This window comes from Canis lupus, chromosome 16 (genome assembly GCF_011100685.1).
Source record: "Canis lupus familiaris isolate Mischka breed German Shepherd chromosome 16, alternate assembly UU_Cfam_GSD_1.0, whole genome shotgun sequence".
NCBI lineage: Eukaryota > Metazoa > Chordata > Mammalia > Carnivora > Canidae > Canis > Canis lupus.
The window spans coordinates 13544199-13571678 of NC_049237.1; the positions used below are offsets into that span (position 1 = coordinate 13544199).

Below are 27480 nucleotides of genomic sequence, written 5' to 3' on the forward strand. Positions count from 1 at the left end.
TCCTTTTCCATTTATCACTGTGGGCTTGTGAAATTTTTTTATATTATAAACTATTCCTTTCATTATTTTGATAACCACATTGTTCCAATTTGGGCAGTAGGAACCCCTTCAAGTTGAAATCTTGTCCTTTGACATACACCTATTGATTGTTGAATACTTCTAACTTTCTGGCAAACCAGATAGTTTCTAGGCTTATCTTCTACTTTTACTGTATCAGCCTTGGTTATTTCTCTAAGGAGTCCCAATTCCCTTTTTAGTGAAGTCCAACTTATCTTGTATGAATTTTTCTTTTGTTTGGTATTAATAATTCTTTACCTAACATGTTTTCCTCTTGAAGTTTCCCAGCTTTAAGTTTTACATTTAGATCTATGATCCATTTTGAGTTAATTTTCATGTGTGATATGAGGTATGGATCCAAGTTCATTTTACTTGTGGATATTTAATTTTTCCACCACTGCTGTCGAAAAAGCCATCCTTTCTCCTACTGCACTGCCTTTGTCAAGTATCAGTTGTTCACGTATGTCTGGGTTTATTTTTGGGCTTTCTGTTCCATTGATCAGTTTGTTATTACACCAATTCCGTGCTGTTGAGTCTTGATATTAATGCCAAGAGATCTTTTAGCAGGAAAACAATAGGCAGGATGTTCTGCAGGGAATTTTTTTTTCATTCTTAAATTTTAATTCCAGTATAGTTAACATACTGTGTTCTATTAGTTTCAGGTGTACAATATAGCGATTCAGTGTTTCTATACATTATTCAGTGCTCATCATGATAAGAATACTCTTTAATATCTATCAGCTATTTCACCCACCCCCTACTCATCTCTTTCTGGTAGCCATCAGTTTGTTCTCTATAGTGGAGTCTGTTTTTTGGTTTGCCTCTTTTTTTTTTTTTCTTCATTTGTTTTCTTAAATTTCACAAGTGAAATCATACGATAATTTGTCTTCCTCTGACTTCTTTCACTTAGCATTATAATCTCCAGATCCCATCCATGTTATTGCAAATGGCAAGCTTCATTCTTTTTATGGCTGAGTAATTTTCGCGTGTGTGTGTACATGTGTACACACCACCTCTTCTTTATCCATTTGTTGATTGATGGACACTTGGGCTGCTTCTATAATTTGGCTATTGTAAATAATGCTTCAGTAAATGTAGAGTTCCATGTATCCTTTCAAATTAATGTTTTTGAGTTGTTTGGGTAAATATCCAGTAGTAGAATTACTGGATCATAGGGTAATTCTGTTTTAAAAACAACCTGCATACTGTGTTCCACAGTTAGCTGTTCCCACCAACAGAGCACAAATGTTCCTTTTTCTTCTACATCCTCATCAACACTTGTGGTTTTGATTTTAGCCATTCTGAGAGGTGTGAGATAATATCTTAATGTGATATTGATGTCTGTTTACCTGATGATGAGTGATATGGAGCATCTTTTCATGTGTCTATTGGCTATCTGGATGTCTTCTTTGGAGAAATGTCTGTTCATCTCTTCTGCCCATTTTTTAATTGGATTTCTTTCTTTCTTTTTTTTTTTTTTTTTTAGTATTGAGTTCTTATATTTTGGATACTAACCCTGTATCAGGTATGTTGTTTACAAATACCTTCTCCCATTCCCTACATTGTCTTTCAGTTTTGTTGATTGTTAGCTCTGATGTACACAAGCTTTTTATTATGATGTAATCTCAATAATTTATTTTTGCTTTTGTTTTCTATGCCTCAGGAGACATACCTTAGAAAAATATTGTTGGGGTTGATGTCAGAGAAATTACTGCCTATACTCTCTTGTAGGATTTTTTTATGGTTTCCGGTCTCACATTAGGTCTTTAATCCATTTTGAGTTTATTTTTGTGTATGGTCTAAAACTCGGGCCCGTTTTCATTCTTTTTTTTTTTTTTATTTTTATTTTTAATTTTTATTTATTTATGATAGTCACAGAGAGAGAGAGAGGCAGAGACACAGGCAGAGGGAGAAGCAGGCTCCATGCACCGGGAGCCCGACGTGGGATTCGATCCCGGGTCTCCAGGATCGCGCCCTGGGCCAAAGGCAGGCGCCAAACCGCTGCGCCACCCAGGGATCCCCGTTTTCATTCTTTTGCACATAGCTGTCTAGTTTTCCCAACACCATTTGTTGAACAGATGGTCTTTTTTCTCACTGGATATTCTTTCCTGCTTTGTTGAAGATTAATTAACCATATAGTTGTGGGTTAATTTCTGGGTTTTCTATTCTGTTTCATTTATCTAGGTGTCTTGTGTGTGTATGTGTGTGTGTGTGTGTGTGTGCCAGTACCATAGTTTTATAGTTTTATGATTGCTACAGCTTTGTAATATAACTTAAGGTCTAGAATTGTGATACCTCTAGTTTTGTTTCTTATGTTCACGATTACTTTTGCTATTTGGGGTCTTTTATAGTTCCATACATAGGATTATGGATTTTAGGATTTTTTTTTCTCGCTCTGTGAAAAATACTTTAGTATTTTGATAGGGATTGCATTAAATCTGTAGATTGCTTCCATGTGTAGCCAACTGTTATATCTTAAATTTCTTTTATTTTTTTTTCAAGGATTTTATTTATTTATTCATGAGAGACACACATAGATAGGCAGAGACATGGGCACAGGGAGAAGCAGGCTCCATGCAGGTAGCCCAGTGTGGGACTCAATCCTGGGACTGGGATCATGCCCTGAGCCAAAGGGAAATGCTCAACTGCTGAGCCACCCAGGTGTCCCTCTTTTATCAGTTTTTTTATAGTTTTCGGAATACAGATGTTTCACCTCTTTGGTTAAGTTTATTCTTAGGTATTATTTTTGGTGCAATTGTAAATGGAATTGCTTTCTTAATTTCACTTTTTCTGCTGTTTCATTATTAGTATATAGAAATGCAACAAATTTCTGTACATTGATTTTGTATTCTGTGACTTTACCGAATTCAGTTCTAGTATGTTTTTGGTGGAATCCTTAGGGTTTTCTGTAAGTATTATCATGTCATTTGCAAGTAGTGAAAGCTGCTTCCTCACCAGTTTGGATGCCTTTTATTTCTTTTTGTTGTCTGATTACTGTGCCTATGACTTCCAGTATGATGTTGAATAAAAGTGGTGAGAGTGGACATCATTGTCTTTTCCTGACCTTATAGGAAAGCTCTGTTTTTCCCTATTGAGTATGATGTTCCCTATGGGTTTTTCATATAAGGCCTTAATTATGTTGAGGTATGTTCCCTCTAGACCTAGTTCGTTGAAGGTTTTTATTGAGAATGGTTGTTATACTTAGTCAAATGCTTTTTCTGAATCTGTTGAAATGATCCTTTCTCTTGGTGATGTGGTGTATCACATTGATTTATTTGCGAATATTGAGGCATGCTTGCATCCCAGGAATAAATCCCACTTGATTGAGGTGAAATTTTTTTTAGGTATTCAGTTTGCTAGTATTTTATTGAGGATTTTTGCATCTACTCTACAGCTATTGGCCTGTAGTTCTCTTTTTTTGTGTGGTGTCTTTATCTGGTTTTACTATCCAGTGTAATGCTGGCCTCATAGAATGAATTTGAAAAATTTCCTTCCTCTTCTATTTTTTGGAACAGTTTCGGATGAATAGGTGTTAACTCTTTAAATGATTGGTTGAATTCACCTGTGAAGCCATCTATTCCTGGACTTTTGTTTGTTGAGAGTTTTTTTGATTACTGAGTCATTTTCATTGCTGGTTATCAGTCTGTTCATTTTCTGTTCTTCCTATTTCAGTTTTGGTAATTTCTGTTTCTAGGAATTGATCCATTTCTTCCAAATTGTCCATTTTGTTGGCATATAATTCCTCATAATATTCTTTTATAATTGTTTGTATTTCTGTGATGTTGGTTGTTATTTCTCCTCTCCTCATTTGTGATATTTATTCTGGTTCTTTCTGTTTTCTTTTTCATAAATCTAGATAGAGGTTGATCAATTTTATTAAGTGTTTCAAAGAATCAGCTCCTGGTTTCATTGATTGTTTATTTTCTGTTTAGATTACCTGTCCATTGATGTAAGTGTGATGATAAAGTCCCCTATTATTGTTACTGATGAGTTTATGTTTAATGTTTTATATATTTGGGTACTCCTGTGTTAGATGCATAAATATTTATGATTTCTATATCTTCTTGCTGATTTATCCCCTTTATTATTATATAGTGCTCTTCTTTGTCTCGTTACAGTCTTTGTTATAAAGTCTAGTTTGTCCCATATAAGTATTGCTGCTCCAGCCTTCTTTTGACTTGTATTTGCATGATAATTGTTTCTCTGTCTCTTCACTTTCAATCTGGAGGTGTCTTTAGGCCTAAAATAAGTCTCTTTTAGGCAGCATAAATGGGTCTTGTTTTTTGTTATTTTTTATTTTTTTAATCCATTCTGTCACCTTGTATCTTTTCCAAAAGTATTTAATTTAGAAAGAGAAAGAGTGAGTGAATGGAGACTGGAGGAGGAACAGAGGAAGAGGGAGAGAGAAACTGAAGGGAGACTCTGCAGGCTAAGCATGGAGCCCCACATGGGGTTGGATCTCCCCCACCAGAGCCAAAACCAAGGTTCAGTTACTTAACTGACTATGCCACTAGGGTGCCCCACCCTATATCTTTTGATTGGAATGTTTATTCCACTTACATTCAAAGTAATAGATAGATATGCACTTAGTGCCATTTTATTACTTGTTTTGTGGTTGTTCCTGGAGATTTTCTCAGATCCTTTCTTCTCTTTCGTGTTCTGCTGATTTTCTTTAGTGATATATTTGGAGTTCTTTCTCTTTATTCTTTGCATGTTTGTCAGTGGTTTTTAAAAAATAGTTGCCATTAGGTTTGTGTATATAACCTTTTCTCCACGCAGCAGTCTGTATTAAGTTGATGGTTGTTCAAGTTTGAACCCGTTTTTTTCTCCTCTCTTCCTCACATTTCAGGTATATGTTACTATATTTTATATCCTTTTTGTGTGTGACTTCCTGGACTGATTTTTGGTTTGTTTGTTTGTTTGTTTGTTTATTAATTACAGAGAGGGAGGCAGAGACATATAGGCAGAGGGAGAAGCAGGCTCCCTGTGAGGAGCCTAAAGGGGCACTCAATCCCAGGACCCTGGGATCATGACCTGAGCCAAAGGCAGATGCTCAACCACTGAGCCACCCAGGGGTCCCTCCTGGACTGATTTTTTTTTTTTTTAAGGATAGCTAAAATCCATTTATTTTATTTTTATTTTATTTTTTTATGATAGTAACAGAGAGAGAGAGAGAGAGAGAGGCGGAGACACAGGCAGAGGGAGAAGCAGGCTCCATGCACCGGGAGCCCGACGTGGGATTCGATCCCGGGTCTCCAGGATTGCGCCCTGGGCCAAAGGCAGGCGCCAAACCGCTGCGCCACCCAGGGATCCCTGGACTGATTTTTATAGAAATATTCATTGTTACTGCTTTTGTGTTTGCTGCTTTTATTCTGTCACTTTAGTGTCCCCTTCCCAAAGAATCCCCTTCAGTATTTCATGTAGCGCTGGTTTAGTGGTCAGGAACTCCTTTAGTTTTTGTTTGGAGATAAATTCTTTATTTTTCCTATTCTAAATGATACCTTGCTGAATAGAGTATTCTTGGCTGTGGATTTTTCTCATTCAGCACTTTGAATATATCATGCCGCTGTCTTCTGGCTTGCCAAGTTTCTGTTGAGAAATCTCCAGCTAGCCTTATGGGTCTTCCCTTGTAAGTTAAGGACCTCTTTTGTTTTGCTGCTTTTGAGATTCTTTTGTCGCTATATTTTGAAAATTCAATTGCAGTATGTCTTGAAATTGGCCTGCTATTGTTGATTTCGATGGGAGTTCTTTGTGCCTCCTGAACCTAGATGTCTATTTCCTTCTCCAAATTAGGGAAGTTTTCAGCTATTATTTTGTCAGATACATTTTCTGCCCCTTTTTCTCTCTTCCTCTTCTGAGACTCCTGTAATATGAGTGTTACTATGTTTGATGGAGTCACTGAGTTCCCTAAATCTGTTTTTCATGTTCCATAATTCTTCTTCTCTTTTGTTCACCTTGAGTAATTTCCATTACTTTGTCTTCTAGGTCATTCATTTATTCTTCTACTTATTACAGCCTGCTGTTCATTGCATTAAGCATGTTTCTAAGCTTGTTTATTACACTCTTTGTCTCTGATTCTTTTTTTAACTCTTTTTATCTCTGTGGTAAGGTTCTCACTGATGCCTTCTGTTCTTTTCTTAAGCCCGTGAGTGTCCTTACGATCTTGTTTTAAATTCTCTATCAGGCATCTTGCTTATATTTATTTCATTTAGATCTCAGGCCCTGGCCTTATCTTGTTCGCTTATTTGGGATAAATTCCTTTGTCCTCATACTTTGTCTAGGTCTCTGCCTCTTTTTCTGTGTTAGGAAAGTTATGTCTCCTGCTTCTACTGAAAGTAATGGCCTTATGAGAGAGAGATCATGCAGTTCCCAGGGCCTAGTGCTTCAGAAAGTATCTCTGGTGTGTACTGCATGTGGTCCGTTCTTATGTTCTGACTGCTCTGTCCTTCAGGCCTGTTGTCGGCAGAGGCTCTCCTTGCCTGCCATGGGCAGTATTTGGTCCTTGGCCTGAGTATGGTGAGTTTTAACTGGATGTGCTCTGGTCTGCTTGTGAAATGAGACCTGTTACCACCTCTACCAGAACAGAGGCCCTGCAAAACTCTCTGGTCAGGAAGGGTGGCATGGGCTTTGTGCTGTTCTTCTGAGGGGGAGGGGCCAGCCACCCTGGGACTGAGGGAGTTGTGACTGAGAAGGGCAGTTCTACCAGAGTGCAGGAGGTTGGTGCTTGATGTAAGCAAGTTAGGCAGCCAGTGTTGGTACTGTGTGCTGCTTTTCTACATGTGGCTCTGTGTTTATGCTGAGGAGTGGGGGGAGGGAAATGGCACCAGACAGGTCTTTTGTTCTAGAGAAGTGTCTCTGGACTCTGCCTCTCAGGGACCCTCTGAGAGGAACAAATAAACTTCCCCAGTGTGTGCCTCAGGCACTCTTAAGAACACACCACACTGTGCTTCTGGGTGGTTTGCCTGCCTTCTCTCCAGTAGCAGCACAGTGCCCTCAGGGCTCTATCACAGACAAGCCCACTGACCTTTAAAACTCCAGGCTTTAAGCCCCGCTGGTTGCAAGAACTCATGAAATTCAGCTCTTCTTGTTTTCTAAGCCAGTGGCTTGATGGAAATGTTCTTGTGTATTCCCTTGTGTGTGTGCCTCTCTCTCTCTCTCCCTGTCCTTCTTCTTTTTTTAAAAGATTTTATTTATTTATTCATGAGAGATGCAGAGAGAGAGAAAGAGGCAGAGACACAGGCAAGGGGAGAAGCAGGCTCCCTGCAGGGAGCCCGATGTGGGACTCTATCCCGGGTCTCCAGGATCATGCCCTGGGCCAAAGTCGGTGCTAAACCGCTGAGCTACCCAGGCTGCCCATCTTCTCCCTTTCCCTCTTTAGTCCTCTCACCCTTCTCTGTGACCATGGCTCTCTCCCCTCTGCAGCGGCCATAATCTGTTTCTCCCCTAAGTCACATCTCCACACTTTCTACCTTCTTCAGTGTGGCATCTTCTCTCCCTTTAGTTGTGGAGTTTGTTCTGTCAAGTCTTCAGGTCATATTCTGGGGTATTTAGGATGACTGCATAGTTATTAGCTGGGTTCATGGGACAAGGTGAACCTCGAGTCCTCATACTCCAGTGCCATCTTCCTGCTGCTTTGTGATTTTCCTTTTTTAGACTACTTTTTTTTTTTTTTTTTTTTAGATTTTATTTATTCATGAGAGACAGAGAGGCAGACACATGAGCAGAGGGAGAAGCAGGCTCCCTGTGAGGAGCCCGATGTGGGACTTGATCCCAGGACTCTGGGATCACACCCTGAGCCAAAGGCAGATGCTCAACTGCTGAGCCACCCAGGCATCCCTTTATACTACTCTTTTAAGTTTTCCTCTAGAGTTATATGAGCTTCATAAAATGAATTAGAGAGTGCTACCTTTTACAGTTCTCTGAAAGAGTTTGTGTAAGATTGGAATCCTTTTTTTTTCTTGAATATATAATAGCAACCAGAACCTGTGCTTTTCTTTGTGGGAACATTTTGACTCCGGATTCAGTTTTCCTAAAGTTTTATCTATAAGACTCTTCATGTTTTCTGTTTCACTTGAGAAACTTTGGTAGTTAATTGGCTTTCTTTAATTCATTGGGGTTGACTCTACTATGCTTTACAAACTCTGAATATTTTTCTTATTATGGTAAAAATGTACACAATGTAAATTTTACCATTTTAACCCTTTTTTTATTTTTAAGAAAAACAGAGTACCTGGTTAAGGGGGACAGAGGCAGAGAGGGAGAGGGGGAGGGAGAGGGAGATCGTATGCAGGCTCCATGCCAAGCTCAGAGCTCAACTTGGGGCTCCTTTTCACAACCCTGAGATCAAGATCTGAACTGAAATCAAAGAGTCGGACATAAAACCACTGAGCCATCCAGGAGCTCCCCATTTAATCATTTTTAGGCCTACAATTTCATGACTTTAGGTACAATTATAATGTTGTGTAACCATCACTACTATTCCCAAAATATTTTTCATCATCTTAAATAGAAGCTCTACTCATAAGCAGTAAGTTCATTTCACCCTTCCTGCCCCCGGTAACTTCTATTTCGCTTTCCATCCTTCTGAATTTGTCTATTGTAGATAACTCATATAAGTACAATTTTTATATGTATATACATATATAGATCATATAAGTAGAATTATCTACATATATATGTATAATTTGACCTTTTTGTCTGGCTTATTTAGTATTTTCGAGGATTATCATTGTTACAGCATCAGAATTTCATTCTGATTTAATGGTCAAATAATACTCTATTTTACAGACACAGCACTATTTTATTCATTCATCTGTGATGGACAGAGCCACTGTTCCACTCTTATGAATAACACTGCTGTGAACAAGTATATGCTGAGTCCCATTTTCAGTTCTTTTGGGCGTATACCTAGAACTGGAATTGTTAGATCATTTGGTGATTCTATGTTTTTAACTCTTTGAGGAACTACCAAACTCTTTTCTGCATTGGCTGCACCACTTTATCTGCTGTATCCCACCAGCAATGTATCAGGGTCAGATTTCTCCATATCCTCCATCCTCTGCAACACTTACATTCCTTTTTTGGATAATAGCCATTCTTGTGGATGTGAAGTGATATCTTACTGTGGTTTTGATTTACATTTCCCTACTGATTAATGATCAGAATCATTTCATATACTTATTTATCATTTGTGTATCTTATTTGGAGATAGGTCTATTCGAGTCCTTTGGTACTGACATTTTCTGTTGTTGAGTTGTAGGGCTTCTTTATATATTCTAGATATTAAAACCTTACTAAATTTTGATTTGCAAAAATTTTCTCTCTCTGTATTGTCTTTTCACCCTTTTGATAGTGCTGTTGGTATATAATAATTTTAAATTCTGGTTAAGTCAAAGTGACATCATGGCCTAATGACACAGTAGAACTTCATAGGGTTCGGTCTTTTCAGTGAAACAACCAAGTAGACTGGAGAAATGACTAGAATCAACTATTTTAGACTCTGGACCTTGGTCAAACTCTTAAAGAACTAGGAGAGTGTTTGATTGAAGGGAAAGGCTGTTGCTGTTTGGTAGAGGGCTCCAAAATGTAAGGTTGTGTGTTTTAATTGGTCTGAGAGATTCCTGAGGACTGGACATTGATGTTGCTGAAATTTAAAGTGACAGTACCTCCTTCACGTTTTGGAGTCAGATATTTAAGGAAATCTTTGTCAGGTGATTGGCCATCAGACAGCATGGAACAGAAACTTCAAAAGGAATACATACATACTTTGCAAGATCGTTAATAAAAGTCACAAAGGAACTGTTCCCTCCATCAATAAGCAAAAATCAGCAATCTAGGAGGAGTGGGACAGTTAGAGTTCTAGAGTTACCATAATCGCCAGTTCTCTTTGTGTTTAACTTACTTGGGGTCCCCCCCCCACTCCCAACCCCCTACTTCTTAGATATGTAGATTCATGACTTCCATCAAATTTAGGCTATTTTCAACCATTATTTTTTTGTATTATCTCACAAGTCTCTCAGGTTCTGTTCAACTTTCTTTGTCATTATTTTCATTCTATTCTTCATACTGGATAATTTGAACTGACTTGTCCTTCAGGCTTGCTGATTATTTCTTCTGCCTGTTCAGATCTGCCATCTCTGTCAAATTATTGCTTCCTATGAATGAATTCTATTTCCTGATTTCTTTAAATACTTTATATTTTTGGTTGTTGAAACCTGGACATTTTGAGTAGTATATTGTGGTAACTTTGGAAGTCAGGTTCTCTTCAGGAATTGATTTTGTTGCTTGTTGAGGTCTTCAGTTGCCTATTTGTATAGTGGCTTTCCTAAACTGTTTTTCACAAAGCTTTCCTTGTGCCCATTACTGACCTGTTATCTTGGCACTCAGCCTGTGACATCTCAGAAGTTCTGTTGTTAATGTGTGGAATTTTTTTTAAGTGTATATGCCTGTTTAGATGTTCTGATAGGTGCCACCAAAGAAGCTGCTGTTTTCTGGGGGTGCTGAGTAAAGCCAGCCATCCTAGCTGACCCTCAGGGGAACCTCGTACTACCCAAATCACAAAACTCCAAAATTAAGTTTAGAGTTCAAGATCCTACTGTCCCTCTGGAACCAGCCAGCCACTTGAGGAATGCAGGCTGCTATACCCACAATGCAACATGATTCAAGAAGGAGGCATGGTAGCTGGTTTACCCAAGTAGCTCTTTTACCAAAGTTCAACAGCCTCTGTCTCTATTAAGCACTTCTCTGGTTGCTATAAGTGTCTGAGTGACTCTAGAGTTCTAAAATAGTGGATTCTGATAGTGTTTTTCCAGCTTAATGTTTGTTTTGGTGGAGAGACCAACCCTAGAAGCTGCCATATTTTTGACATCTTTTGCTGCCATTTTTACTGCTATTTTAAAGTAAATCACAGATTTGGCATTTCATCCTTAATACTTCAACTTGAATCTTCCAAAATAAGAACAATTGCCTGGATAATCCCATATCATTATCATGGGTAGTTAGCATAGCTGTTGTTTTCTACTATTCTAAGACAAGTGCATCGTTTTCATATTAACTATCTTGTCCTCAAAATGTCCTTTACAGCTATTTTGTTCAAACCAGAAACCAGTCAAGGATTAACTAAGCACATTTAGTTACTGTGTTTCTTAAGTCTTTCTTAAACTAGAATAGTTTCCTCTCCTCTCCCTATTCTATTATTTGGACTTGCAGAGAACCCATCAGTTGGAGTGATAAAATACTTTATGTTCTGCATTCCTGTGGTGTTTCTTCATACATTCTTTTTTTAAAAATATTTTATTTATTCATGAGAGACAGAGAGAAAGAGAGAGAAGCAGAGACACAGACAGAAGGAGAAGCAGGCTCCATGCAGGGAGCTCGATGTGGGACTTGATCCCGGGACTCCAGGATCTCCCTGAGCCAAAGGCAGGTGCTCAACTGCTGAGCCACCCAGGCGTCCCTCCTCATACGCTCTTTAAGTCATTCCTCTCAACTAGAAGTTTAGGTGATTAAATTCAGGCTGAATCTTGTTTGGTAATAGTACTCCATAAAGATGCTTCATATTCATATGAAGAATATGCTTCATATTGCATCAGGAAGCAAAGAATGTCTAGTAAAGATTTGTTAGTAGAATAGTATTGAGGTTGACTGGCCAGATCACATAAAGTTGTTTATCTTAATTGATCTTTAAAGATATTTCTGCTGGGTTTAGAGGTCTAGCAAGGCAATTATTGTTTTTAACACTTGGAAGATGCCTTTAACACTTGGAAGATGTCTTCTGATTTACATTGTTGCTGGTGAGAAGTAGGCAATCGGTCTTACTTTTGTCTTGTTTGATGATAAGCCGACTGTTTTTTTTTTTTTTTTTTTTGCTTTTAAGATTTTTCTCTTGGTAGGATTTATCACTTCACTTCTGCAAAATTCTTAGTTGTTGTATTTGCTCTCAAGCCTTTCTGAGACAATGATTAAGATACTTGTTTTATATTCTATATGTATATGTCTATTTCTGGAGTCCATTCTGTTCCACTGTTTGTATTTCTGTCCCTACATAAAGACCATCCTGTCTTGATTACTGTAGCTCTATAGTAAGTCTTGAAATCAGATCACATAAGCCCTCCAAATTTATTTTTCAAATTGTTTTTGCTATTCTTGTCCTTTTGCATTTTCATATAAATTTTAGCCTCAGTTTGTCAGTTTCTACAAAAAGCCTGCTGGTATTTTAATTGGAATTGCACTGAATCTTTAGCTCAGTTTGGGGAGAAGGAATATCCTAACCATGTTGAATGTTCCATTCCAGGAACATGTTTAATGTCTCTCTTAAGGGTGATCATTAATTTTTGTTCTTAGTTTCATTATACAGGACTAACAAGTAATTTGATAAAAATGTTCCTATGTCATGTGTTTTGTTTGGTTTGTTTTTGTGTGTGTATGCTTTATAATTTTTTACATAGGTGATTGCTTATTGTGACTTTAAACAATTATACTTATCCTTTTCAACCTGTTTACCCTTTATTTCTTTATCTTGCCTTTTTTGTACTAATTAAAAGAGCTTGGAATAGAAGTTGTGAGTGGAAGTCCTTGATTTCTTCCAAGTCACACCAGAAAGCATTTAGTATTTCATCATTAAATATGTTATGTGTAAGATTTTCAAACATGGCTTTTATCAGGTTGAGGAAGTTTCATTCTATTCCTAGGATACTGAATGTATCTTGTATGGGTGCTGAATTTTTCACGGATGATCATACTAAGACTTTTCTCCTTATTTTGTTAATGTAGTGAATTACTGTAATTGATTTGAATGCTCAACCAGCCTTGCATTTCTATGATAAACTTTATTTAACCATGATGTATTATCCTTTTTATGTGTTTCTTCTTCCCTTGATATTCTGATATTTTGTTAATGATTTTTGTTAATCTTTGTTCATGAGACATACTGATCTGTACTTTTCTGTCCTGCCCTAATGATTGCATCTGATTTTAGTATCAGGACATTACTGGCCTTATAAAATGAGATGAGAAATGTGTTTCTTCTCTGTTTTCTAAGAGTTGTTTATAGCTGATATTATCTTCTTTTTATGTTTGACAGAATTCACCAGTGGTTCCTTCTAGAGCTAGACTTTTCTTTGAGGGAACGTTTGGAAACAAATTCAGTTTCTTTAATTGATACAGGGCTATTCAGGTTTTCTATTTTTTTTTTTTTTTTAAGATTGGGGTAATTCTGTCTTTCAAAGAATCAGTACATTTAATCAAGTTGATCACAGTATTCTCCTGTTACTTTAAGGTCCACAAAGTCTGTACAATGGCCTCTATTTTATTTGATTTTTTTTCATTATAATTTTTTGATAAGTCTAGCTAGAGTATTAATTTTAACAACCCGTCCTCCCTCACTTCCCAAACTAACTCTGTTTCATTGCCTTTTTTGTTTTCCTTTATTCCCATTTTCTTTCTTTCCCAATAGTTTTTCTACTCATATTTCCTTCATTCTGCTTTCTTTGGGATAAATTTACAGTTCTTTTTCTAGATTCTTGACATGGAAGTTTCCTAGATCGTTGATTTTTTTTTTTTTTTAATCAACATGGAAATAAGTTGTTTCAATTTCGGGATCCCTGGGTGGCGTAGCGGTTTGGCCGCCTGCCTTTGGCCCAGGGTGCGATCCTGGAGGACCTGGGATCAAATCCCACGTCGGGCTCCCGGTGCATGGAGCCTGCGTTCTCCCTCTGCCTATGTCTCTGCTCTCTCTCTCTCTCTCTCTCTCTCTGTGTGTGACTATCATAAATAAATAAAAATTAAAAAAAAGGAAATAAGTTGTTCAATTTCCACGTAGTTGGGGATTTTCCAGTTCTATTTCTAATTTCTAAGTTAATCTCATTGTGATCATGGAACAATGTTTTGCGTTTTTAGTTCTTTTAATTTAATCATACTTGTTTTGTTGCACAACGTATGGTATTTCTGGGTATATATTCCAGACACAGTTAATATGTATTCTGCTATCATTGGGTATTCTTTAAACATCATTTGCATCAAGTTATTTGATTCTTTTGTTCAAGTTGTTTATGTCTTTGTAAGGAATTTACCCCTTTATCATAATATATTGTCCCACTTTATATCTGGTAAAGTCTTCCAGGTTTTATAGGCTTATTGTTGAATGTGTATCTGTTTCTGTCCTTTTTATTTTTTTAAACTGTGTGCGTATTTAATTGGATTTCTTGTAGATAACGTTTAATTAGGTCTTTTGTTAAATGCATGTGTATGTATGTATGTTTAAGTAGGAAGCATACATCAGTGGCATCGATAGGACCATGGACAGATCATCATTTAGTCCTTTTCCTTTAAAATGCAGAAAAATATAATAATGAAGTGTTAATTTAATAGGTGATTTCCTTGTTAGCTTCTCCCCAGCACATACTCCATATTCTTACTTTTGGTATTAGCTAAAAGAAGCAATTTATAGCATTTGTGAGATACATTTGCTTTTCTCTTTAAAGTTGACTACCTGCTTGCCTTTTGGATCTCACGTTTTCCCTTTCAAAAATGGGAGTTGAATTATGTTTTTATAGTATTCCCATTCTTCCCAGGATGGCGTGTCAAAAGAACCCCTTTTTTCATACAGGCATTCAGTTACTTACTATATAGTATGCAGTGTCTTGTTTTTCTTGTACTCTTAAATTGTGTGGTTGGAATGAAACTTGAGACACAAATTTAAGATACATTCAACATTGAGTCCCATTGTTACTTTTAGTTATGCACTTTCTTTTCCTACTGGTACTTTTAGGTAGAGGTGCCTTTATTAACCTGAATTCATTTGTAGCATTAGTAGATCATACTTTGAGGAAATCAGATAGATGAAGTCATGCTGATCCTTTCAGAAGGAGTCCCCTGTTATCTGATTTTAATTATAATGCACAGGCTTACCAAGTAACCAGCTTGACATCATTAGGCCCTTTTTATACATTTATTCATAGAATCCTTAGAACAGTCCTACCTCAAATTTATTCTGATGAGTGTGAAACATGTAGCACAACTGGAACACAGGAAACTCACAATATGGTAACTACTATTATGATTATCATTTACTGTTGTTTTACAGAAGAGGAAATGGAGGCTCAAAAGGTTTTAGGGGTTATAGAGCAATTAATCCAAAGGAGGCACCTAGGTCTATGTGGTTTTAAGCAACATATTTTATTTATTTATTTATTTATTTATTTATTTATTTATTTATTATTTATTTATTTATTTTTATGATAGTCACAGAGAGAGAGAGAGAGGCGCAGAGAGAGAGAGAGGCAGAGACACAGGCAGAGGGAGAAGCAGGCTCCATGCACCGGGAGCCTGACGTGGGATTCGATCCCAGGTCTCCAGGATCGCGCCCTGGGCCAAAGGCAGGCGCCAAACCGCTGCGCCACCCAGGGATCCCTATTTTTTTTATTTTAATATGTTCCATGTAAAATGTATACAAGATGTGTCATTAGGCTAGATTCAAATCCCAGATTTGCCACTTAGTAGTTGTATGACCCTGGGCAAGTGATGGTGATTAGTTTTCTGATCTGTAAGATGGGGATTATACTTATTAATTTATGAGAGCTGGGTTCCTCTGAGGGCTACTAGTACCCTAGCAGCTAGTCTAGAGTTAGAAGAGAGCTCTGACAAAAGCAAGCAGGTTTTTTACTAGGCCTGAGGTCTCATTTGCACCCATCTTCTCAGCGTTGGAAGCAGTTTAGTTGAACAATAGACATGTTTTGAAGTTAGTACTGGAGAGGAGCTGCTACTGCTGCTTTGCTCTTTCCTGGGCCTACCCACTGTCCAGACTTGTATGCTAATCATTCCCATGCTTTTCTTTATAGTTGGTCATCTGTGTATGCTTTCCTATATAATAATTTATTTGAATTGTATTGGATCTTTTTTTTAACTTGAATGGTATATGTATTATTCTAGGACTTCTTCACTTAATATAATATTGTTTGGGATTCAGTTGTGTTGTTGTCTGTAGTTAAAGTGTAGTGATGTCATTGGTGTATTTTACTATTTGAATATATCACAGTATTTCGTTTCTACTGTTGATGGACTTTTTTTTTTAGGAAAAATTTTTTAAAAAAATTTATGATAGTCACACACACAGAGAGAGAGGCAGAGACACAGGCAGAGGGAGAAGCAGGCTCCATGCATCGGGAGCCTGATGTGGGATTCGATCCCGGGTCTCCAGGATTGCGCCCTGGGCCAAAAGCAGGCGCTAAACCGCTGGGCCACCCAGGGATTCCAGAGTCTCTATTTTTTAAAAAAAAATCTCCCACATTGTTCTGCACATCCATATTTGAAAACCACTACCAGGGGAAATTACTAAACAATAAAAAGAGCAGCATGGGGTTATTGAAGGGGCATATCATTTAAAATAATGAAGTATTATTCATTATTAAATTAAGTGTAAGATATATGTATATGTGTACATACGTGTATGTGTGTGTGTGTATGTATATACACACACACACACACACACACACACACACACACACACTGAATTGCTTTGTGTTAAGTAATAGCAGGTATGACCTGGAAGAGAGTGGACATTATAAAAGAACTCGGTTACAATTTGAATGAGATGTGCTCACTTAGTGCTTAGTATATTTGTATTTAAATTTATAATGAGAGTTCATGGATATAGAGAACAAATTGTGATTGCCTAAGATGTAAAGTGTCATGAGCGGGTAAAGAATGAGGAGGGTCAAAGGTACAAATTTCCAGTTATAAAATGAATAAGTCATAGGGTTGTAATGTACAGCATGGTAACTGTAGTTAATAATATTATATTGCTTATTTGAAAGTAGCTAGAATTATGACCCAGCAATTGCACTACTGGGTATTTACCCCAAACATACAGATGTAGTGAAATGAGGGGACACCTGCACCCCAATGTTCATAGCAGCAGTGTCCACAATAGCCAAATTGTGGAAGGAGCCACGATGTCCTTTGACAGATGAATGGATAAAGATGTGGTGTATATGTACAATGGAATATTACTCAGCCATCAGAAAGGATAAATACCTTTTACATTGACGTGGAAGGAACTGGAGGGTGTTATGCTGAGTGAAATAAGTCAACTGGAGAAAGACAGTTATCACATGTTTTGACTTATGTGTGAAATAAAAGAAATAGTGCAAGGGACTGTAAAGGAAGGAAGGGAAACTGAATGGGGGAAAAATAGAGGAAGACAAACCATGAGAGACTCAACTCTGGGAAACAAGTTTGCTGAAGGGAAAGTGGGTGGGGGGCTGCGGTAACTGGGTCACAGGCATTAAGGAGGGCATGTGATGTGATAAGCACTGGTGTTACACTATATGTTGGTAAATTGAATGTACATTTTTTTAAAAAGTAGCTAGAAGAGTGGATCTTGAAAATTCTTATCACAGGAAAAAAACTTTTGTAACTGCGTGGTGGCAGATGTTAACTTACTGCCATGACCATTTTACAGTTATATACAGACAATGAAATCGTTATGCTGTGGAAACCAAAAAAATCTTAGAACGCCATTTTGTTTTTCCCAGTTGGAGTCATTCGATGTCCAGTTTGCAGCCAAGAGTGTGCAGAGAGAGACAACATAGATAACTTTTTTGTGAAGGACACTACTGAGGTTCCCAGCAGTACAGTAGAAAAGTCTAATCAGGTAAGCGTATTAATTAAGTCTTAAATGTTTTGCTTCCTTCTATTGAGACATCCTAAACTCCTGACAGACTCTAAAATAAAAGGTGTTTGACATTGACCATTATGTCTATCAATAATTATGTAATATTTTAAACAGTAACTTTAAACAGGGCTTGGTGCAGGGAATAAACTTTCTAATTGTTGTGGAACCAGCTTTAAAGAATGAAAATGTAATTATGTCAGCTACAGTGCGAAGTACTTAAGACTCTGAAAGTTCCCCTGTGAATACCAGTGATTTTTCTTTTTTGTCTTCCAGATTGTCATGTCACTTTGCTTCATATGTGATTATATTTATACTAGATATGCTTTGTTAGTTCCATCACTTTATCAGATGAACTGTAGTAATGCATGTGAATGCTCAGTCCAGGAAATTCAAAAGTAAAGTAGTATAATCAACAGAATAGTTATTATCCAATATGAATTGATGATGATAAGATGAGAATTGAAAAGATTCTTTTTTTCTTTTTTTTAAGATTTTATTCATTAATTCATGAGAGACAGAAAGAGAGAGAGGCAGAGACACAGGCAGAGGGAGAAGCAGGGAACTTCAGGCTCCATGCAGGGAGCCTGAAGTGGGACTTGATCCTGGAACCCTGGGATCATGCACGCCCTGAGCCGAAGGCAGATGCTCAACTGCTGAGCCACCCAAATACCCCAGAGAATAGAAGGGATTCTAATCTGAAGGACACATTTAAGAGGCTGCTTTATGCCTCTGTATAATATTAGTTTTGGTAAGTTTAGTTACTCTGTTTTTGTCACAGAAACATAATAGGAAGAAGTTATGATCCATTAAACTAGAGACAAAGTCCAAATTGACATGTTTGCTGTAGATAAGTGAGGGGGAGGGTGTTAAACCTGGTTCAGGAATAGGGTACTTGGAGGAATATTTTGGGACTATTCATGGGAATATCATGGGAATATTTATGGGAATATCCCATGAAGATGGGAGAGATGATAATGTGGGATGAAGGAAGCACTAGACAAAAGATAGAGAGATCTGAACTAGTCTGGTGGCAATAAGGAAAGGAAGGGAAGAAGTCTACACAGGGCTTGATATACCTGATTGGATGTGGAAGTGAGAGGAACCCCATTACTAGGATGGTGGTGCTTTTCACAGAGAGAAAGGGGGCAGAGAAGTGGTTAGAGAATTGGTTTTGAATATGATTGAGTTTGCCTATAAGACTAAGGTAATGTCATCCGTGGTCAAACTGGAGCTCTGAGGAAAGTTTGTAGCTGAAGAAGTTTAAAACCTTTTTGTTATAGATAATTTTAAGCATTACCAGGAGAGGGACAGTTTCACTTGACTCCCATGTACAGGTTACTAGCTTAGTAGTCATCAATTCTTGTTTTATGTTTAACCTGACAGCACCCTCCCCCTGACCACACCACACATTGTATTTTGTTGAAGTTATTCCCAGACATTATATCCTCTAACCCATAAGTCATTTTCTATGGGAAAGTAAGTTTTATAAACATAACCACATTAATTTCATATGTAAAAAAATTAGTTATTCCTTTATATATCAAACATCCAGTGATAACGTATCTAATTGTTGTGGTTTCTTTTTTTATTTTTATTTATTTTTATTTATTTATTTATTTTTGGTTTCTTTTTTTAAAACCGTGGTTTGTAAGGAGCCAATAAGGTCTACACAATTGACGTTCTCAATCCTATATTTTAATTAATCTCAAATTACCTTTTCACTTTATTGGTTTTCTTTTTCCTCCCTTTTAACCTATTTGTTAGATAAACTGGGTCTTAGTCATGTAAAGTTAGCCTTATTCTGCATTTTGCTGACCATCTTCATAAAGTCACTTATGTACACTGGCAATAAAAATGTAGAGACTGATTTAGTTTCAGGTTCCATTGGGTGAGGGGGTGGTGGTGTAAGAATACTTTTCATCTGGGCAGCCCTGGTGGCTCAGCGGTTTAGTGCCGCCTTCAGCCCAGGGTGTGATCCTGGAGACCCAGGATCGAGTCCCACGTCAGGCTCCCTGCGTGGAGCCTGCTTCTCCCTCTGCCTGTGTCTCTGCCTCTCTCTCTACCTGTGTCTTTCATGAATAAATAAATAAAATATTAAAAAAATACTTTCATCCATATGTCTGAGTGTACTTCAATCAGGAGGCATAGGAGTTTGGTTCTCTTTCTGTTTTCTGATGTCAGTGGCCATTAATTATCATTGCCACGACCCCATATTATATTAGGCACTTGGAAAATTGTGACATTCTCATTCTGTGATTTCCCGTTTTTCTTAACTGGAAGAGAAACCAAAGGCTTCCTTCATTTATTTTTTGGTTATCAAGGAAAGGTAGATTAAACACTTGATTTATTTTTCCTTTATTTGCTGATTTTTAGAGTAGTAACCTAGTTTCTTAGCATTCTTCAGAGGTTGACTACACACGTTGTGTGTACGTGTGTGTTATTATGAATTAATGGATTTTTAACACAAAATATGTTGTAGTAGTTGTTCTTATTGATGCTCAAATTGTGCCATCTTGGCAAAAGGAGCCTCACATTGATTCCTGAGTCATTCTGATACAATTGCAGTAGTCACTGCTATCTCCCTTCCTTTCTCTTTTCACAAGATATTAGGGGCTTTGATTCCTTTTAGCTGGAAATGCTATCTATCTGGAGACCACAGTATGGGTGCCAAGGGTACTCATCACCACTGAGTTGGTCATATTTCTAGGCCTTGCAGGAGAATGATTTAGCAAATACTTTTTATTGAAAAAAGAGAAGTGACTGCACTTAACTGTATCAAGCACTGAGTGATGTATAGAATTGTTGGATCATAAAATTGTACACCTGAAACTAATATAACACTATGTTAATTACATTTGAATAAAAAAGAATAAACAAGTCCATCAGGTTTGGTCTTGAATTTAGGCCACGTAGTGTCTCCTGGGGAACAGGCAAAGGATCCTCTCTAAAGCATCTTTTTATTAAGAAGCTCATCAACCTCAAACACACGAAATTTTAAGGATCTGCAATAGAGAGAGTCTCTGAAATCTTTAAGTGTCAGGGAAGGGGATAAACAGAATACAAAGTAAGTATTAGATGATAGAAAACTGTTAAGCTTAGTAAGGAAACTAGTGTTTTTAAGAAGGCTAGGATTTTAGAAAAGTGATGGTGCAAATGTTTAACAGAAAAGTAAGCAAGTTTAGTCTTAGTGTATTAATGTATTAACCAAGTGAACAGATTTCTGTAGCAAAAATGTGAGAAATGACCCGAGAAGCTCTGACAGCAAGTGGCTGTACCAAAAAAATTAAAACCATGTCCCCCCTAGTGCCAAAACCACCAGATGATAGTGTAAAAATTCAGTGTACAGTTATTCGTTTTATGTGATCCCAAATGTCCAAAGTCATGTTTCTGTTGCTGTTATTTTTTCCACAGAACTAATAGTTTGACCTGGTGTCCTATAGAGTATGTGAGAAATAAGGGTTGTAGCCGTGCCTTCGGGGCTTTCCCATAGGATGACCATTATCCTCTCCAGTTCAGCCAGTCTTTGAGGTTCTACCTTGACCCTGCTGAGGATCACAGAAGGCTCACCACCGTTCCCCTTCCCTGCCCTGTCATGTGAATAGTACTGAGAAGACTGCCCAGTTATCAGTAGAGTCATAGATGTGCTGAAAACTCAAATTCGGCAGAGGGAATAAAGTGTGATTATCAAAGGTGAATGTATTCCACTCCTAAGCAAACTGATAGCCTGATTGAGGCTCATGAGAAGTTACTGAGAAGAGGATATAACATCTATTTCTAAGATTCTTGTAGCTAGAAGACCTTAAGAAGAGAAATAGATTTCATTTGGCTCAATAGTGTACTCTCCATAAATAAAATGTGCTTCCATGTGAGGTAATGGGTGTCTAATTGCTGAAAATAGATAAGCAGCCTATCTAGGAAAGAAAAAGCAAATATACCACTACACCATATTGATATTTATAAGTCCAGTTTAGATTTGTAGGTCTTTTTTGATTTTATCTCACTTAATCTGACATTGGAAATCTTGGTTCTTAATTACATTGACATCATTATTTGTTTTCTCGAAATATATGTTATAGGATATATTAGTTTTGGTACAATCAGGAACTATCTTAATTCTTAAAAATAAGAATTGTTTACTAGATAAAACTTGTTTACTGAAAGAATAAAAAATACTTAAAAGTATCATAGAGCTAGCAACTATAAAGAAGCAGCTCAGAGAACAAAGAGAGTCAAAGTTAGAAGAAGGGTCTTGTAGAACATCAGTTGAAACATCTGAAGAGGCTGCTTGGCTCAGCTCATGTTGGTGTCTGAGCTTTTGGCCCTGGGACCACAGATCTTAGCAGAGCAGGAGTAGGCCTGTGGTGGTAGTATCTCCAAAGCTGGTTCTGTGAGGATTAACAACACTGCAAACCAGGGCTAAGCGCTACTGTGGGAATACACTTGCCATCACCGGGGTGAAGTTCATGGATTGGCATGATATACACAGAAAATGCAAGCAAATAGACAAATAAGATGATGAAGTGCCTTCTTCCTCTGACACTGCAGTACTCCTCCAGACCGTCTATTGTCAGAATCTAATATGGGAGCAGCCCTGGTGGCTCAGCGGTTTAGCTCCCTGCATGGAGCCTGCTTCTCCTGCCTGTGTCTCTGCCTCTCTCTCTCTGTCTTCATGCATAAATAAATAAAATCTAAAAAAATAAATAAATAAAAGAAAAGAATCTAATATGGGAACCAGCTCAGCATGAATATGGTTTGTGGAGTAAGACTATGGAAAATAGAGTTGGTACTGAAAGTAGAAGTTATGGAGCTGTTTCTGTCAAAATAGAAAGCAAGGAAGCCAGCAATTACTTACATGTATGCATAAGAAATAGTCAAATCCGTATTTTTTTCAATTTAAAAAAAAATGTATTAGTTAACATTCAGTGTAATATTCTAAAGTTACTTGAAATAAATAATTCTCTGAATATTTAAGCCACCACTTGATAGGCAGATTCATTTGTTTCATTTGCTTTTGGTTTAGAGATTTAATTTTTTAAATTTAAATTTGTAGGACTATATATAAAACATTTCTATAGTTCTAAAGTAAAATCTATAAAACAGTGTATTGAGAGAACTCAAGCTTCTATTGCTATTTCATCTACCCATATACCTTATTTCTTCTCTATCCTATAGGCAGCCATTTAATCTCCTTTATTCTTCCATTTAAAATATTTTATGTGGGATCCCTGGGTGGTGCAGCGGTTTGGCGCCTGCCTTTGGCCCAGGGCGCGATCCTGGAGACCCGGGATCGAATCCCACGTCGGGCTCCCGGTGCATGGAGCCTGCTTCTCCCTCTGCCTATGTCTCTGCCTCTCTGTGTGTGTGTGTGTGTGTGACTATCATAAGTAAATAAAAAATTAAAAAAAAAATAAAGATAAGCATTCTAAGTAACCTGCCCAAGACTACTTAACTACTAAGTGGGCAACTGGAATATCAACCCACACTCCTATCCACAAGACTCGGTATCATAAGGGCAGGACCCATGTTTGCTTTTCCATCATTGTACCTTAACATAGTGCCTGGAATATTTGATATATTGAATGAAGAACAATGCCATATTTCCATTTCATATGTTTATGTTTTAAAACATGTCAGTTTAAATTTACAAACACTGTCAGGATAGCTGATAGAGTCCAGTATGAGTGGTATATCATTTTTATATGACTAGTAGGTTTTGTTTTGTTTTGTGTTTTTTTTAAGATTTTCTTTATTCTTGAGAGTCACAGAAAGGGAGGCAGAGGGAGAAACAAGTTCCATGCAGGGAGCCTCATGCAGGACTTGATCCTGGGACTCCAGGATCATGAGCTGAGCCAAAGGCAGACACTCAACCATTGAGCCACCCAGGCGTCCCAATATATGACTAGTTTTTTGACCACCTTTTTGTTATTCTTAAAAATTGATGTGACATGTTTCTTTTATTAGGTATGCACAAGCTGTGAGGACAATGCAGAAGCTAATGGGTTTTGTGTAGAATGTGTTGAGTGGCTCTGCAAGACATGCATCAGAGCCCATCAAAGAGTGAAGTTCACAAAAGACCACACTGTAAGACAGAAGGAGGAAGTATCTCCAGGTAATAAACTGGCTTTAATCTCTTTTGGTCTCTAACCTTCCCCCTCTTTTCTATCTTCCTTTCCTGGCTTTGTTTTGATACCATTGTAAGTGTTAAATGCATTCTTGTTTTTTAATATAAGGAGGTCTGTATTGTAATTGAAATTTGAAGACCTCCAAATGTTGTTGAATATGAGTAGATATAAAATTTTTCTGCCTTATATTGATTCATACTCCCAATCCCCCTTTTCGTTTAAATGCTATAATTTGGTGTAAATGTATAGGAAATGGAAGAAAAAAAGAGTTGCTTTTTAAACTTTTTTAGCTTCTCTTATTACTTCTCTTGTTTCTAAGGTATGACAAGAGGTGGGCTTAATAAAAATTTATAAGCCTGATACCATTATGGAAATCCTGTTTTGTGATATTTGATATGTAGATAACTAAAGAAGCTCTGCCTTTTATGTGACTTACAGTTTCTCAGTTTTTATTGTATGACTTAAAATGTAAAGTTTACTAATAATTTGTTTTATTATAGTAAAATATATGTAACTTAAAACTTGCCATTTAAACCATTTTTAAGTGTATAATTCATTAATATACACATTCATTTTATCAGTGTACAGTGCACTAATGGCATTCACAATGTTATGAAGCTGTCACCACTGCCTGTTTCTAAAGTTTTTTCATCATTTCAGGAAGAAACAATACCCACTATATATTAATGCTTATTCCCCACTTTCCTCTACCCCGTGGACTTCTAATCTGTCTGTTCGAATTTGCTTATTTCTGCAAGTAGAATCAAATAGCATTTGTCCTTTGTTGTCTGACTTATATCACAATATTTTCAGCTTTTATCTATGTTGTAGTGTTTATCACACTTCATTTGTTTTTATGGCTCATTAATATAGTTTTGTTTAAAAAATTATTTTTTGGTTTTAATTTTTGCTTTATTGCCTTTAATTCAAGTCAACCAGTATTCATAGATCTATTCTGTATTCGAAGGAACTTTGCTGTGCATTAGAGATGGAAAGTGAATAAAACAGATAATTTTGCCCCACAGGAGTTATTAGTATGATGAAAGCTACAAACAAATTGGCCTCATAAGTTCTGTAGAAGCACATGAAAGAAGCCCCAAACTCAAGATTTGGGGATTTAGGTTGGAAGCGAAATCTGGGGCTTGAAGGAGAAATAGAGTTTTATCACAGGAAGGAGAGGAGTGGGGAAAAGTGAAGTACATGCACAAATATCTAGAGAGAGAGACAGTTGACTATAGCTGGAGAGTAAGATTCAGGGGGAGGAGGAATAAGAGATGAGGCTAGGAGTCTGGTGACAAGGGAAGTGGGATTATAATTTCTGAGGACACTGATGAGGAAAAGACAAAAAGAGAAGAGGCCAAGTATAGATTCGGATAAATTAAATAGATTAGTGCTAGAAAGACTTGTCTCTTTTTTTGTGAATTCAGCCATCTATTGAAAAACAGAGCAGAGGAAACAGGATTAAAAGGTAAGGAATGTGGGGAATACTTGAAATGACTCCAGTTAAAAGAGAGCTTCAGCTTCAGAAACAGTTTGGTAGCATCAATGTTACATTGCATATACAGGCCTTAAAACTTCCTCCCTCGAGTGGTGCCTGGGTGGCTCAGTCAGTTAAGCGTTTGCCTTCAGCTCAGGTCATGATTCTGGGGTCCTAGATCGCATCCTACATCGAGCTCTCTTCTTGATGAGAGCCTGCTTCTCCCTCTGCCCACCACCTCCACCTCTCATGAGTAAATAAACAAAAATCTTAAAAATAAAATAAAATAAAATAAAATAAAATAAAATAAAATAAAATAAAACTTCCTCCATCAGGCCTCAGCAGTGTACTTGTAGGTATAGAGAAGAATCAAACTTATCTAGGATTGGGGTTTATCTAGATAGGTGTTGGAGAAGTTCAATAGAGTGGGAGGTAAAAATAATGGCATTTACTAAATGAAGGATTTTTTTTTAAATTTTTTTTTTTAATTTTTATTTATTTATGATAGTCACACACAGAGAGAGAGAGAGGCAGAGACAAAGGCAGAGGGAGAAGCAGGCTCCATGCACCGGGAGCCCGACGTGGGATTCGATCCCGGGTCTCCAGGATCGCGCCCTGGGCCAAAGGCAGGCGCTAAACTGCTGCGCCACTCAGGGATCCCGATTTTTTTTTTTTAAACTGTATTGTTGTGCCCAAGATTGTGAATCCGAGAAACCATCAAGGAGCCGACACCAATGCAAGCGCACGAGGGTTTATTAGCAAGCTCGAACTTGGGTCCAAGTATACCCGACACAGGGGAGCAGGGACTTGGACCCCGAAGTGGGTTACAGCTGGGTGTTTTATAGGCTGGTCTAGGAGATTTTCAGAAGGTGTGGAGGAATTTCTCAAGTTCTGTTTACATTCTGATATGGGGCTTTCAAGGGCATTGAGCTCCGTTCTCATTCTAATATAGGACTTTCTACCACAGGGTGGGCTCTGTTGTCTTTCTGATATGGGATTCTCTGCCAAGGGCAATTCTGAGCTCTGTTGTCTTTCTGATATGGGATTCCCTGCCGAGGACATTGAGGACATTCTGCAGTTTTTCCTGTAAAGTTCAGCTCTTATTCACAGGGGCCTAAGATGGCTGTACTTGTGCTAATGCTCAAGTTTAGGTAGGATGGCCTTGATTTTTCTCGGCCTCCACAGTATAAAGGAAATGAAATTGATGGTGTAAGTTGATAATGAAAGAAATTGTTAAGAACCTAGAAATCATTGAGCCCCAGGGAGAGTAGTTGGAAGGTTAGAAAGTTGAAGTTATTAGAGTAGATGTTTGAACTTATGATTATAGAAATGGAGCACTTATGGGCCGTCAAAAGTCTAAGGTGAGACCATGATGTAAGGAGCTCTAAAGGAGTTTTAGGTCTCCGGAGATGAGAAAGTCTGAGAGCCTTGTTTTTTTGTGGTAATCGATGTGGACTTCTAAATCATCCAGAGTGATGATGACATTGAGGACTAGAAGGATGACTGAGTCAGGATCCAAATTCTTCAATAAGTAAAGGAAGTCTATAAATGGGTGATAGGATATTCTAATTACCTAAATCAGAAGCTCTATAGTTATTGTTGGATAGTAGGCACAAACTAGAATGACCTAAGCCAACTAAAGATGTATGGTCACTCTATTTATTGTGATGTCTACATGACATGCACATTAAGGAGAAGGGTACAGGGGAGCTGTTAGGATATTCACATTATAATAGTGAGCCATTTTTGCATTGCTAGAATTAATTGCATTTGGTCTTGATGTGTTGTGCTTTTAATAGTCTTTTACTATATTGCTAATTTTCTCCAGTTATTTTCCTTCTTTCCAACTCATATGAGTTTAATGCATTTTTGCCTATTTTTGGATCTGACTAGATGTACGTTATCTTTTTGTTTTTATCCACAGAAGCATTTGCTCTGAAATTTATCTAATTATATTTTATGTATATCTTTAGCTCATTATTTTTCTTTAATTTCTCCCAGCTTACCTTAGTTTTATTTTAAAGTTCTAATACTAACTTCCTTGACATAAATACTTGATATTTATTTTTTGTAGAATTATAAATGTTTAAAGCTTGATATAATTTGCCACTTTGATTTCTACTATATTTTAAATACTCTGCATTTATGGGGGC

General features: G+C 37.3%; 1 protein-coding gene across 1 annotated transcript in view; it reads left to right on the top strand.

Moving 5' to 3' along the window:
* The window catches only part of PGBD2 (piggyBac transposable element derived 2), an 85828-nt gene that overhangs the window by 55075 nt on the left and 3273 nt on the right, over positions 1–27480 (top strand). The window contains exons 4-5 of the transcript XR_005371284.1: positions 17589–17707; positions 23690–23837. The gene's annotated coding sequence lies outside the window, so the exon portion shown is untranslated. The remainder of the gene's footprint in view (positions 1–17588; positions 17708–23689; positions 23838–27480) is intronic.